We start from the raw sequence: 11,589 nt of genomic DNA, 5'->3' as shown, positions 1-11,589 counted from the left end.
CTTCAACGTGAGCTTATTTTGACTCTTGGTCGTGAAAAGGTCTTCTGCACTTAGTTTTCTTGGTTTATTGATTCTCCAGAAGAGAAGGTTTGCTTGAAAAATCCTTTAAAGTTTACTGAAGTCCAACAACGACGGGGTTTCAGCAGAAAGTGCTCATTCACGCGCATCACAATATACCCTATGTATTTTCCACATTTTCATAACAATAAAAAAGTAACAATTCTTAGAAATGAAGTTTCTGATAATCCAGTTGCTTACACTGATGGCGCTCTCAGATTCATGTTTTCACCTGCAGGAGCACTTCTCGTGTTTGAGCTCGCGCTAGGTGGAGAAGAGCTGCCGCAATAAAATATTGCCTGTGTGGACGTCACTGAGACACTGATTTTCCAGCCTTACTCACCATATCCTCTTACATTGACATGAGAAAAGCGCAGGCTCTATGATTCAAGAGTTCCCCCCCTCTTTTCTCCACGGTTAGACCCCTAGACCCTATTAGACCCCTTTCAACTCCCATACATGTAGGCTATACAGCACAATATGTTCAAAAAGCAAATTCATTAAGCGTTTGTGAAGGGATGGGGGTTGTCTAAGGCAAAGTAACACTTACGAAAATTAACCATGGTTTTACTACAAAGAAAACACACCAACAAAAAACAGTTAGGCTATAGTTAAACCATGGTAACCACAGATTAACCATGGTTTTACCACACTAACCATAGTTAACCATGGTATTTGCAGTAAAACTGGTTATACAAATGGTAGTAAAAAACATGGTTACTTCACTTTTACCACAATAAAGCCATGGTTAATTTTCTAAGGGAAAAGGTTGTGGGAAGGTCTTAAAAGTATGTTTCATGTAGCCTAATAAATAGGTAAAACATAAAATAGCTCTAAAAGTAATGCTTTAAAGTAAAAGTAACGTTTTACTAATCGCAAAACCTACATTAGCCTATGTGTGACAGATTTATTGCAAGAACTGTCCATACATACTGAGGAGAAAAAAATACATAATTTAGCAGTACCACGATTTTAAATCTGATGTTAAATAAACTGTATGTAATTTTATGTATTTTTGCGCCCCCTACAGTTAAGTGAGTGGAATTCACTGTCATAATTAGCTACCAGTCCATACAGTAGCTGTACAGTTGCGGTGAATATGTATTACTACATTCGAATATGAATTTACTTAATGACCGTTAAAAATGATCTATGTAGTATGAATATGGTAGCAAGGATGAAATTCGGACCTAGGCCTACTACTACATCAACCATGTTGTTACTGTCGCGTGACCTGCAAGGTTCAGTTGCGTCACTTCACTGCCATTCACAAATCCTCCCCCACGCTCATGGGATAGTAAAACTTGCACTTCAGAATATCACCTGAAATAGTAGGTCATCCAGGTACTTTACGTCAACTATTTTTCGAAATACTATGAATTCGTACATACTGCTCTACTCGCCTAACATATGCCTACTGGTTTTCGCATAGGCTACTATTTAGTAGGGAAGTATTTGATTTCGGATGCAGTGATGTTGCCAGGATTAGTGGGATTTCATACCTGCTCATCAAGCACACATTTAGAACAGATGTTCAAGGTTCCTGTTTCTCTCTCTCTCTCTCTCTCTCTTATCGTCATTTTATGCCCCCAAGTGGCCTGCAGCCTCCTGTTGAGAACCACTGATATTATGAGATTATACATTTGAAAATCTCTCAAAAATGAAATTGTTTTATCACATCATTATGGCTTTCCTACGGGTTATGCAATTTCATTTCAAGCTCTATGGCACCTCATGACCAATTACCTAAGCACCACTATACAACATTTATTATTTAAGAAGCTTATTACGCATACAAATTGCCTCCCCTCTCATACTGAACGGTTTCGTTTGACCTGTACTGCACAACTACCAATATCTGAAGAGGAAACACAACTGTGCTGCCCTCAGGGAACCAGAGATGATTAGTCATGTAAGATCATTCAAGAGATAACCACAACTCCAGCCTTCTTGTCGAGTACTGATGTGGCCCAGGAAACTATAACAACTGAATTTATAATGAAATTATTTGAGAAAAAAAACGTAACTTGAGAGCTTCCACGTATCGTCTTTTTAATGAAAAATCATTGTTATGATAAACAAGAATGGGGATGTGGGCCCACATGACCTGAAATAAAAGCTTGCAGTGCATCACCAGACAATGTGAGAACACCTGAGCATATTTCAAACATATGACGCAAATGATTATGAGATAATACAAACCAATACATATCGGTGCACGGAAGCTCAACAGAGCAAGAATCTCCAGAGAAATTTCTAGGAGTTTTGATCTATAAAACAAATCTGACTCTGACATGCTATGATTGTTTTTAGTGTTCTTCTCGGAAGGCCTAAACATCTCACAGACATGACATCCTCTGAAATTTTGTCTGTTTTGCATCAGATGAAAAACAAAAAACAAAAAAAACATTTGATATATCTTTCTTCAGCCACTCATCAATTTTCCTATACACTGAATGATTATTAGGCTGCTCTTTACCGGTTTAGATTGTTTTGAGTCCTTCAGCCTTTTGTGTGCTGCCCCTGTGAGATCCTGAGGTACTGATGTTCCCATGGTGACCAGTTGCCTCTTCTCTAAGACCAAAACATTTTTTCTCTCGCTGTGAGAGACCGTGCTGAAGCTGATCATGTTTTTCTGGGTCAGATGAATCAAACACAATGTGGTTAAGCTTCTCACAAAGATCATTACTCATCTAAGAATCCATTTTAATCATATGGTTATTAAAAGTGAGGAAAATTGTTACTTAGAAGGTGTCATCAGAGCTTTCAAAACAGTAATGGTCAGCATATGCGTATAATGCTTGTTTCAGCACCATGGACAGAGGCCACAAAATCACAGGCCTTCAACCAATGCATCCATTTGCTGTCAAGATACTTCTGATGGCTTTTATTTTGAGAGAGACAAAAGAAGTGATGATAGTTAAAACGTGCTGTCATCATATTTTTGACAAGTCTGGCGGAATATGCCCTGAAGCGTAAAGTTATTAGTCATTATCTCTCCTTGGTTTATGTAATAGCCATATCTCCTCTTTATTATTGTAACAGATGGATCCATAAAATGCATAATTTTGATAGACACTAATTCAGAGCACCTGATTATAATAATGATTTGAAGTGTCCCTGATAGAGAAAGTGCAAACATCTGCTGCATTAAATTATGAAATTTCATTCAAAACTCATCTGATTATTTCATTGTAGAAAATAGTGAACTGCAAAATCTTATTTATTTCTGTCATAGTTTGACACTGTTTGTTAACAAACGCTCCAAAAGCCAGAAACGAGTCTGTTGCATAAAATTATTCTTAAAAAAACTCATTCAAAACTCATGTGAATATCTAACTGTTTAACATTGAACTGCAAAATTATATTTTTATTTTTTTATATACTATGCCTTTCATTGTTTGACACCCGTTTTTAGCAGAAATACTCCTAAATGAGACACAAGTCTGCCGCATAAAATTATTTATGAAAAACTCATTTAAACCTCACCTGAATATTTCATTATTGAAAATGCTATGCCTTTTATTATTTGCCACAGTTTTTTGTTTTTGTTTTTTGTTTTTAGTAGAAATACTCACAAACTAGACATAAGTCTGGGACTATAATATTAATTATTTATGAAACCTCACCTGAATATATCATTGTTGAAAATACTGAATTGCAACTAATATTTAATTCTGTTTTATGCCTTTATTGCCTTATTTAGCAATGTTTTAGCAGAAATACTCCTAAACCAGACATGAGTCAGCTGAATAAAATTATTTATGAAAAACTAATTGTTTAAAGAATATTTCTTTGTTGAAAATACTGAACTGCAAATAATATTTATCTCTGTTTCATTTATTTCCTTTCATTCTCTGGCAGTTCCCCCCCAGAAATATTCCTAAACGAGATGTACAAGTCTGCAGAATACAATTATTTATGAAAAGCTCTGAATATTTCATTATTGAAAACTGTGAACTGTGATATCTTATTTATGTTTTAGATGCTATGCATTTCATTGTTTGGTACAACATTGTTTTTTCCCCCTTCTACATCAATTCAAAGAGTGATCAAATGTTGTTGTTTATTTAATTGATTTAAAATAAAAGTGAAATAATGTAATGTTTTCTGTAATGCTGCTGCCACACAAAATGAAATGCAACATTCCTGACAACTTATTTCCCTGCACTGAGTGATGCTGTTAATTCACCACCATTCTTACGCCTCCTCGTAACCCAAAGCAATATTCTCAGAATTGAAATCGTGAATAGATCTGAAATGAGAGGTTAGCGTCGATCTCAAATGTCTTCCCAAAGTCATCGCCCTCTCATGTGTCCTCTGAGGCAAGTGCTCTGGTGTAGCCTCTTTAGTGAAGAATGCTATATGACCTGTTGGAGGTTTTACACAGGAGAGGACCGACATCAGCTCAGGAAACGGAGGGATGAGTGATTGTGGTGCCTCATTTGAACTATGGAGGGGGTAAGAGAGCATCATTATTCTCTCAAGACTCCAGTCAAGAAGAGTAGAAGCGCTCATTCTGGTCAAAACCTACCCAAGGAGGGAAGAAGAAATGAAGAGAAACTAGAAAAAAGATGTCTATTGTGAATCTGTCAGTTCTTTTTAGATATTTAATTTACATTTATACTCAAGTACTTAACACTTCAGAGATAATGAGTGCTTGCACATTTCATAATTGGTTAAATTCTTAGGTTAATAAATTTAGTGTTGGCTTCTTTGGTTAGGTCTTAATGGACAGCAGTGATGCTATGGATGACTCAACTCAACGTGTATTACTGTGTGAGCCCGAAGAGACATTTACACCCTAAAAATAGTAACTGTTCATGTGGAAAACAAACGGTTTGTCTGTACTGGCTGGCTCACTACAGCTGATGAATTTCAATTGAAGCTCCTGCTCACTCTCTAGATAGAATCAATGGGACATTTTTTTAATCATGCAAAATTTTGAAAATATGTACTGCCTGACGTACAAAAAGTATAAAATTGATTGTAAATTTGTGATTCTGGTTAATAAACTGAATTGCGTTGTTTGTATTCACCAAATTGTATTCATCAAAATGCAAATGTGATTGTAATGCTTGCTACCACCTGAATATAATAAAATAAGCTCTCCTTACACACTTTTGTTGTGCATGCTGTTTGGTTAGATTAGATTGGCTCAGTTTACTGACTTTGATTTTTAAATCTCATTCTGCAAAGGCAACTCAATTTTCATTTAAAGGGACAGTTCACCCAAAAATGTAAATTTTGTCATAATTTACTCACTCATTCGTACTCAAACTTTCGACTATGGCTTTCTCTCACTCTCTCTCACGCGTTCTCTCGCTCTCTGTATATATTATCATTAACTTCCACTGTAAGGACAAAAAAAAAAAAGGGTATTTACCAAATTATCAGAACATTTCAGAAAAATTTAAGGAAACATATATTAACGATAAATACATGCATGTAGCAAGAAAACTGAACACAATAATAATAATAATAATTAATAATAATAATAAAAATAAAATTCAATATAATATACTAAAAACAGAAAGCAATTATGCCAACCCCTCAGAGGACCTCAGAGGATGCCAACGCTCAGACAACATACAGAATTACCAAATTTCGCCATAAGTTAAATATATTAAGGTTCTGCAATATATAAATATATTGTGGAAACTTAATTTCTTGTAGAGCTGCTTTGCAGCGATTTGTATCATAAAAAGCTCTATACAAATAAACTTGAACTTGAACTTGATCTCTCATGTGACTATGCTCTTCTGGCTTTGCTCCAGAATTCATGCATGGGACAGTTGGAAGCTTGTTTAATCTTATTCTGAATCTTTCCATGATATGTATTAAAGTATTAATACATATAAATACAATATAAATTAAATATAAGTATTTAAGGCTTGGTTACACTATATTTTAAGGTGTCCTTGTTACAATGTAATTATCCATTTAACTACTGAGTAATATTATTAAACTACATGTGCTTACTATATGGTTAGGGTTAGGATTAGGCTTTGTCTTAATGTTACTTGCATGTAATTATGCGTAATTTATTGTTATTATAATAGTAAGTACATGTAACATGTAACAAGAACACCTTAAAGTAAAGTGTTACCTAAGGCTCTTCTGATGCTTACATATTACTTGGTCCAATGTACTTATATGATGGACTGTTCTATAATATATATAACATGACAGACTAATAGTAGTCTAATTTTCCTTATTGTGCTTCAATACAACACTGCATATATTGTACAGACATACAGTATGTAGGACATTGATGCAGACTTAGTTCAGGGTCAGAAAAGACACTAATGAAGATGATTGGCCCACTTAATCTGAATAAAATGTTTTTCTTTCATTCAGATGTTCTTTGATGAATTCCATGGTAATGCAAGCTAGATTCTCATAATTCTTAGCACATAGTGTATTGCTTTTTATTTAATAAGACTTAAGTATTACTGGTGCAGTTATGTTTGTCAGCTCTTTCTGATAAATTACTCTTTATACTGTCTCGTGTTGCTTACAACACCAAGGCCAAGGGATGTATTCAAGGGAATACATATACATAAATGTATACTTCAATGCACTTGGATGAAAATATCCACAAAATACATAGACAAAAATGTCATTTGTAAGAGCCTACTATAATGGATGACTCTAGTCTACACACATTGCTTATTCAGAATTATAACTTTTCCTTATTACAACCCGGGTTCTGGAAATGTTGGGATGTTTTTTAAAATTTGAATAAAATAAAAACTAAAAGAATTTCAAATCACATGAGCCAATATTTTATTCACAATAAAATATAGATAATTAAAATTTTATGCACAAAATGAGCTCATTTCAAATTTGATGCCTGCTACAGGTCTCAAAATAGTTGGGATGGGGGCATGTTTACCATGGTGTAGCATCTCCTCTTTTTTTCAAAACAGTTTGAAGACGTCTGGGCATCAAAGTTATGAGTTTCTGGAGTTTTGGTGTAGGAATTTGGTCCCATTCTTGCTTGATATAGGTTTCCAGCTGATGAAGAGTTTGTGGTCGTCTTTGATGTATTTTTCGTTTAATGATGCGCCAAATGTTATATAGGTGAAAGATCTGGACTGCAGCCAGACTCTTCTACTACGAAGCCAAGTAATAGCTGCAGTATGTGGTTTTGCATTGTCCTGCTGAAATATACAAGGCCTTCCCTGAAATAGACGTCGTCTGGAGGGGAGCATATGTTGCTCTAAAATCTTTATATACCTTTCAGCATTCATAGTGCCTTCCAAAACATGCAAGCTGCCCATACCGTATGCACTTATGCACCCCCATACCATCAGAGATGCTGGCTTTTGAACTGAACACTGATAACACACTGAAAGGTCTCCCTTCTCTTTAGCCACGGCGTCCGTGATTTCCAACATGAATGTCAAATTTGGACTCGTCTGACCATAGAACACTTTTCCACTTTGAAACAGTCCATTTTAAATGATCCCTGGCCCACAGGACATGACGGGGCTTCTGGACCATGTTCACATAGGGCTTCCTTTTTGCATGATAGAGCTTTAGTTGGCATCTGCAGATGGCACGGCGGATTGTGTTTACCGATAATGGTTTCTGGAAGTATTCCTGGGCCTATTTAGTAATGTCAATGACAGAATCATGCCGATGAGTGATGCAGTGTCGTCTGAGGGCCCGAAGACCATGGGCATCCAACAAAGGTCTTCGGCCTTGTCCCTTACGCACAGAGATTTCTCCAGTTTCTCTGAATCTTTTGATGATGTTATGCACTGTAGATGATGAGATTTGCGAAGACTTTGCAATTTGACGTTGTGTTTTTAAAGTATTGCACAATCTTTTTACACACTCTTTCACAGATTGGAGAGCCTCTGCCCATCTTCTGCCTCATCCCTTTTATAGCTAATCATGTTACAGAACTGATGTCAATTAACTTAATTAGTTGCTAGATGTTCTCCCAGCTGAATCTTTTCAAAGTTTTTTTTGCTTTTTCAGCCCTTTGTTGCCCCCGTGCTAACTTTTTTGAGACCTGTAGCAGGCATCAAATTTGAAATGAGCTCCTTTAGTGGATAAAAGTGTAAAATTTATCTGTTTAAACATTTGTTATGTTCTCTATGTTCTATTGTGAATATTAGTTTTAATTTTATTCAAATTTAAAAAATGTTACAACATTTCCGGAATTCGGGTTGTAATTATCCTTTAAAGCTGTGATAAAGAGCTCTAAGCAAGCACTGATATCTGGCAAATGTTTCTTTATGACATGAATGAGGAGTTAGATCTTTCTGTTTTCCTTTAATGAACTATAATCGGTCAAATCAATTTGTCATATTTCTGTCTGGTAGATCTTGAGTATTTACAGTGTGAAAATCAGTGAATATTTATGACGATGCATTTCTAATGATTTTAATAATTAAACTTTTCATTGTTATACATTTAAAAATTTGATTTGAAGTAGATACTGGTGATTGTTCATTTTAACTGCTTGTTTGTACAACAGTAATAAACACGGAATCCTATGTAATTCATGTTCGACTTAAGAGGTATATTATGTAGTGTACCGGTGGATGTGATGATATATGTTGTATAAACATGGAAATGATCCAGTATTTAAATGGTAACACTTGTGTTTTTAGGAACTGAACACTGGTTAATGAATGATGACGTCAATATAATTAACAGTTTAAAAAATGGGTGGATGGAATTGTTTAACACACTGAAGAAGGCCTTGAGCTGAAAAGTTTGTGATTTTTCCCTATTGGTGATAAATACATAATAAAATGTAAAAAGTAGACTGCTTTTTTTGCAAGTGAGGATCATGGTTTCACATACTAAATATTTTTTTTATTACCATACTTACTGGCCTATTACTGTTTACAAATTATGGAGGACCAAAAAAAACAACAACAAAAAAAAGTAGGCCTACCATTCCATATTACAAGCTTAAATGAAGCCATGCATTTTCAACTCGAGTTGGCAATTTAACTTTTGCTGAACAGCAGGGTTCAATGAATGCAAATGAGTTGTGGCAGGAAGAAGCGTCTAACAATGGGTAATGCGTAACGTTGGGTCGCGTGATACAGTTGGAGACCGCGGCAGAATACCAAAGGCTAGGCTAATGGAAAAAACGGTGCAGAAGACGCCCTTTACAGGTATGTGATGCGAAATGGTTGCTTAAAAAAAAAATTTATACAAATAAAACGATGCGGTATGTATTATTGTTTGATTAAAGCTGCAGTCCTTAAATTGTTTTGGTTAAAAATGATCCGAAATCAATTTTTGAGCAAGTAGACTACATGACCAGCCAGTGTTCAAAACTGTCCTCTTACTTTAGCCCGATTAACAACAGTAAATTTATAATAATGTTTTCTAATTTGAGTGGTACTGGTTTTCGGGGGAATTTTGAGCATGCCGCTGTGTCATTACGCCACGTCTTTAAACATAAAGAAGTTGTCCCGGCTAGTAGGTTATATAACAGATCCTTCATAGCCTTTTCTCACTGCAGCTAGGATAATTAAACTTATCATTTTGATGGCGGATTGTAATCCGGAAAGGATTATGTGTTTATGAAACATGTAAATGACTGAAATTAGATTATATTCTGTTTAAATGTGCAACTCATTACAGATTTGGCAGTACAAGTTTTGTATTTGAGAGAGAACCAGTTCTAAAGATTAATAATTTGCTTTTTGGTTTTAAGAATTCTTTAATATTAAATTTGAATGGTATGACTAGAGATTAGACTGTACTGAAATTGAAATACATATAACGCTAATACACACTACATGCATGTAGTCACACAAAGTCGATGTTATTAACATTAACAATTTGAGAACAGAGCATAACAGTAATAATAATTTGCACAGTTTGATGTGATATAAGCTAACCAATAATGAGATTTTATCACTGTTGGTAGCGCAATTTATTGTAATGTTTTTTTCCCTCAGTTGGTCAGAACAAAAGTGGCAAACTTGTTCAGATGACAATATCTGGTGAAAATTCTTATTTGGCCCATACTTCCAAGACGTAGGCTAGAATCTATGATTCCAAAGTACAGTATCCACACTGGTGCAGTGACATTGATCCGCGCTGAGGAGCTGTGCCGGCCCACAACCTATGTAAAGAAAATAATTACGCAAATAACTGCAATTGCATGTTTCAAACAGAGGGACTGCAGCTTTAAATTGGCTTCTGTAGCTTCTGTTTATGCTATGCAAGATGTGAAATATAAAGGTAACTACAGCTATAAAGTAATAATCACCCTAATTCTAGAGAAGTTAGTTTAGTTTAGAGAAGTAAGTTTGTAGGCCACTGAACGATAAAAAACGGCGTCAGATGAACTAATTTTTAATAAACAATGTTGTCATGCTTTTGGTGTGGACGCTAATAGTTATCTTTATAGTTATCGCTCTGGGTGTGAATGGGCCTTTGCTCGTTTATTTAGTTCGATTTTGTGTGGATCGATGCCCTTTCCACATCAGAGTGAAAAAAGTAGGCCTATATATATATATATATATATATAAAGAAAATGTAATATCTCACAGTGTGACTTTATATCTCACTATTTAAACTTAATGACTTACGGTTGTGACAATTTTTCAGAAAAACTGCAACTGCTATATTCATAACAGTTACTTATAAAATTAAAACCTTATCCTTTCAGGAGTGAATTCAGTTTAGAACCAAACATTTTGTATGCAGAATGAGATTATGCATGGTTAAAGTGTAATGCCTCTTTTTAGTTGTAGTGAATATGTGTTTGGCCAGTGTGTATTGCACCTTCCAACCAAAAACAATTAAAGGGACAATAAGAGAAGTGCTCTACATATAGATAAAAAAAAAAATCAAGGCTTTCTGAGTCACAGAATAACAACTGTGAATAAGAAACTAGCATGAATTACACTACAAAGACTTCATTGTGCGTTTGGTCTGTGGCAGCACTCAGGGACAGGGATCTTCCAGTAAAGCTTTGATTCCTGTACACATCCCATAGACAAACTCTTATGTCGTGCCATATGTCACACTGCCTGGCAGTCATATGTCGTTGATTCCTACCAAAGGAACCACGATCCTTCATCAATGTGGTCACTGGAAAGTGTTGATATCATGCATGTCTGCTGGTAACCGCAGCCACCTCCCTCCTGCATCTCAGTGCTCGGGTCATTGGAGTCATGAAGAATAGCCATTGTGAATGCTTAATGGTGTTAATGAGAGATTACAGGTTTTTTGGAAATTCATATGATTAATTACTTACTTGGAATCTCAATCAAGCTTCATTTTTTAATGAAACAAATGCTTTTCTGGAATTTAAATATTTTTGGTGATGTTATTGTTGTGTACTGATGTGTTAATTCAGTACAATAAACAAATTCAATAAACTTTTTTTGGATAGGCTTTGAATAGTCGTAACATAAATTCAGTAATCCACCAGCAACAACAAACCAGCACTTCTCTATGCACTTTGTCCTTGGTATATCTGATCTCAGTGTGCTGGAGGCCTGTCCTAATTGTTCCTTCTGGCGGGTAAACAAGGCGATG

This window comes from Barbus barbus, assembly GCF_936440315.1.
Source record: "Barbus barbus genome assembly, chromosome: 27".
NCBI lineage: Eukaryota > Metazoa > Chordata > Actinopteri > Cypriniformes > Cyprinidae > Barbus > Barbus barbus.
This window is presented reverse-complemented; position numbering follows the sequence as displayed.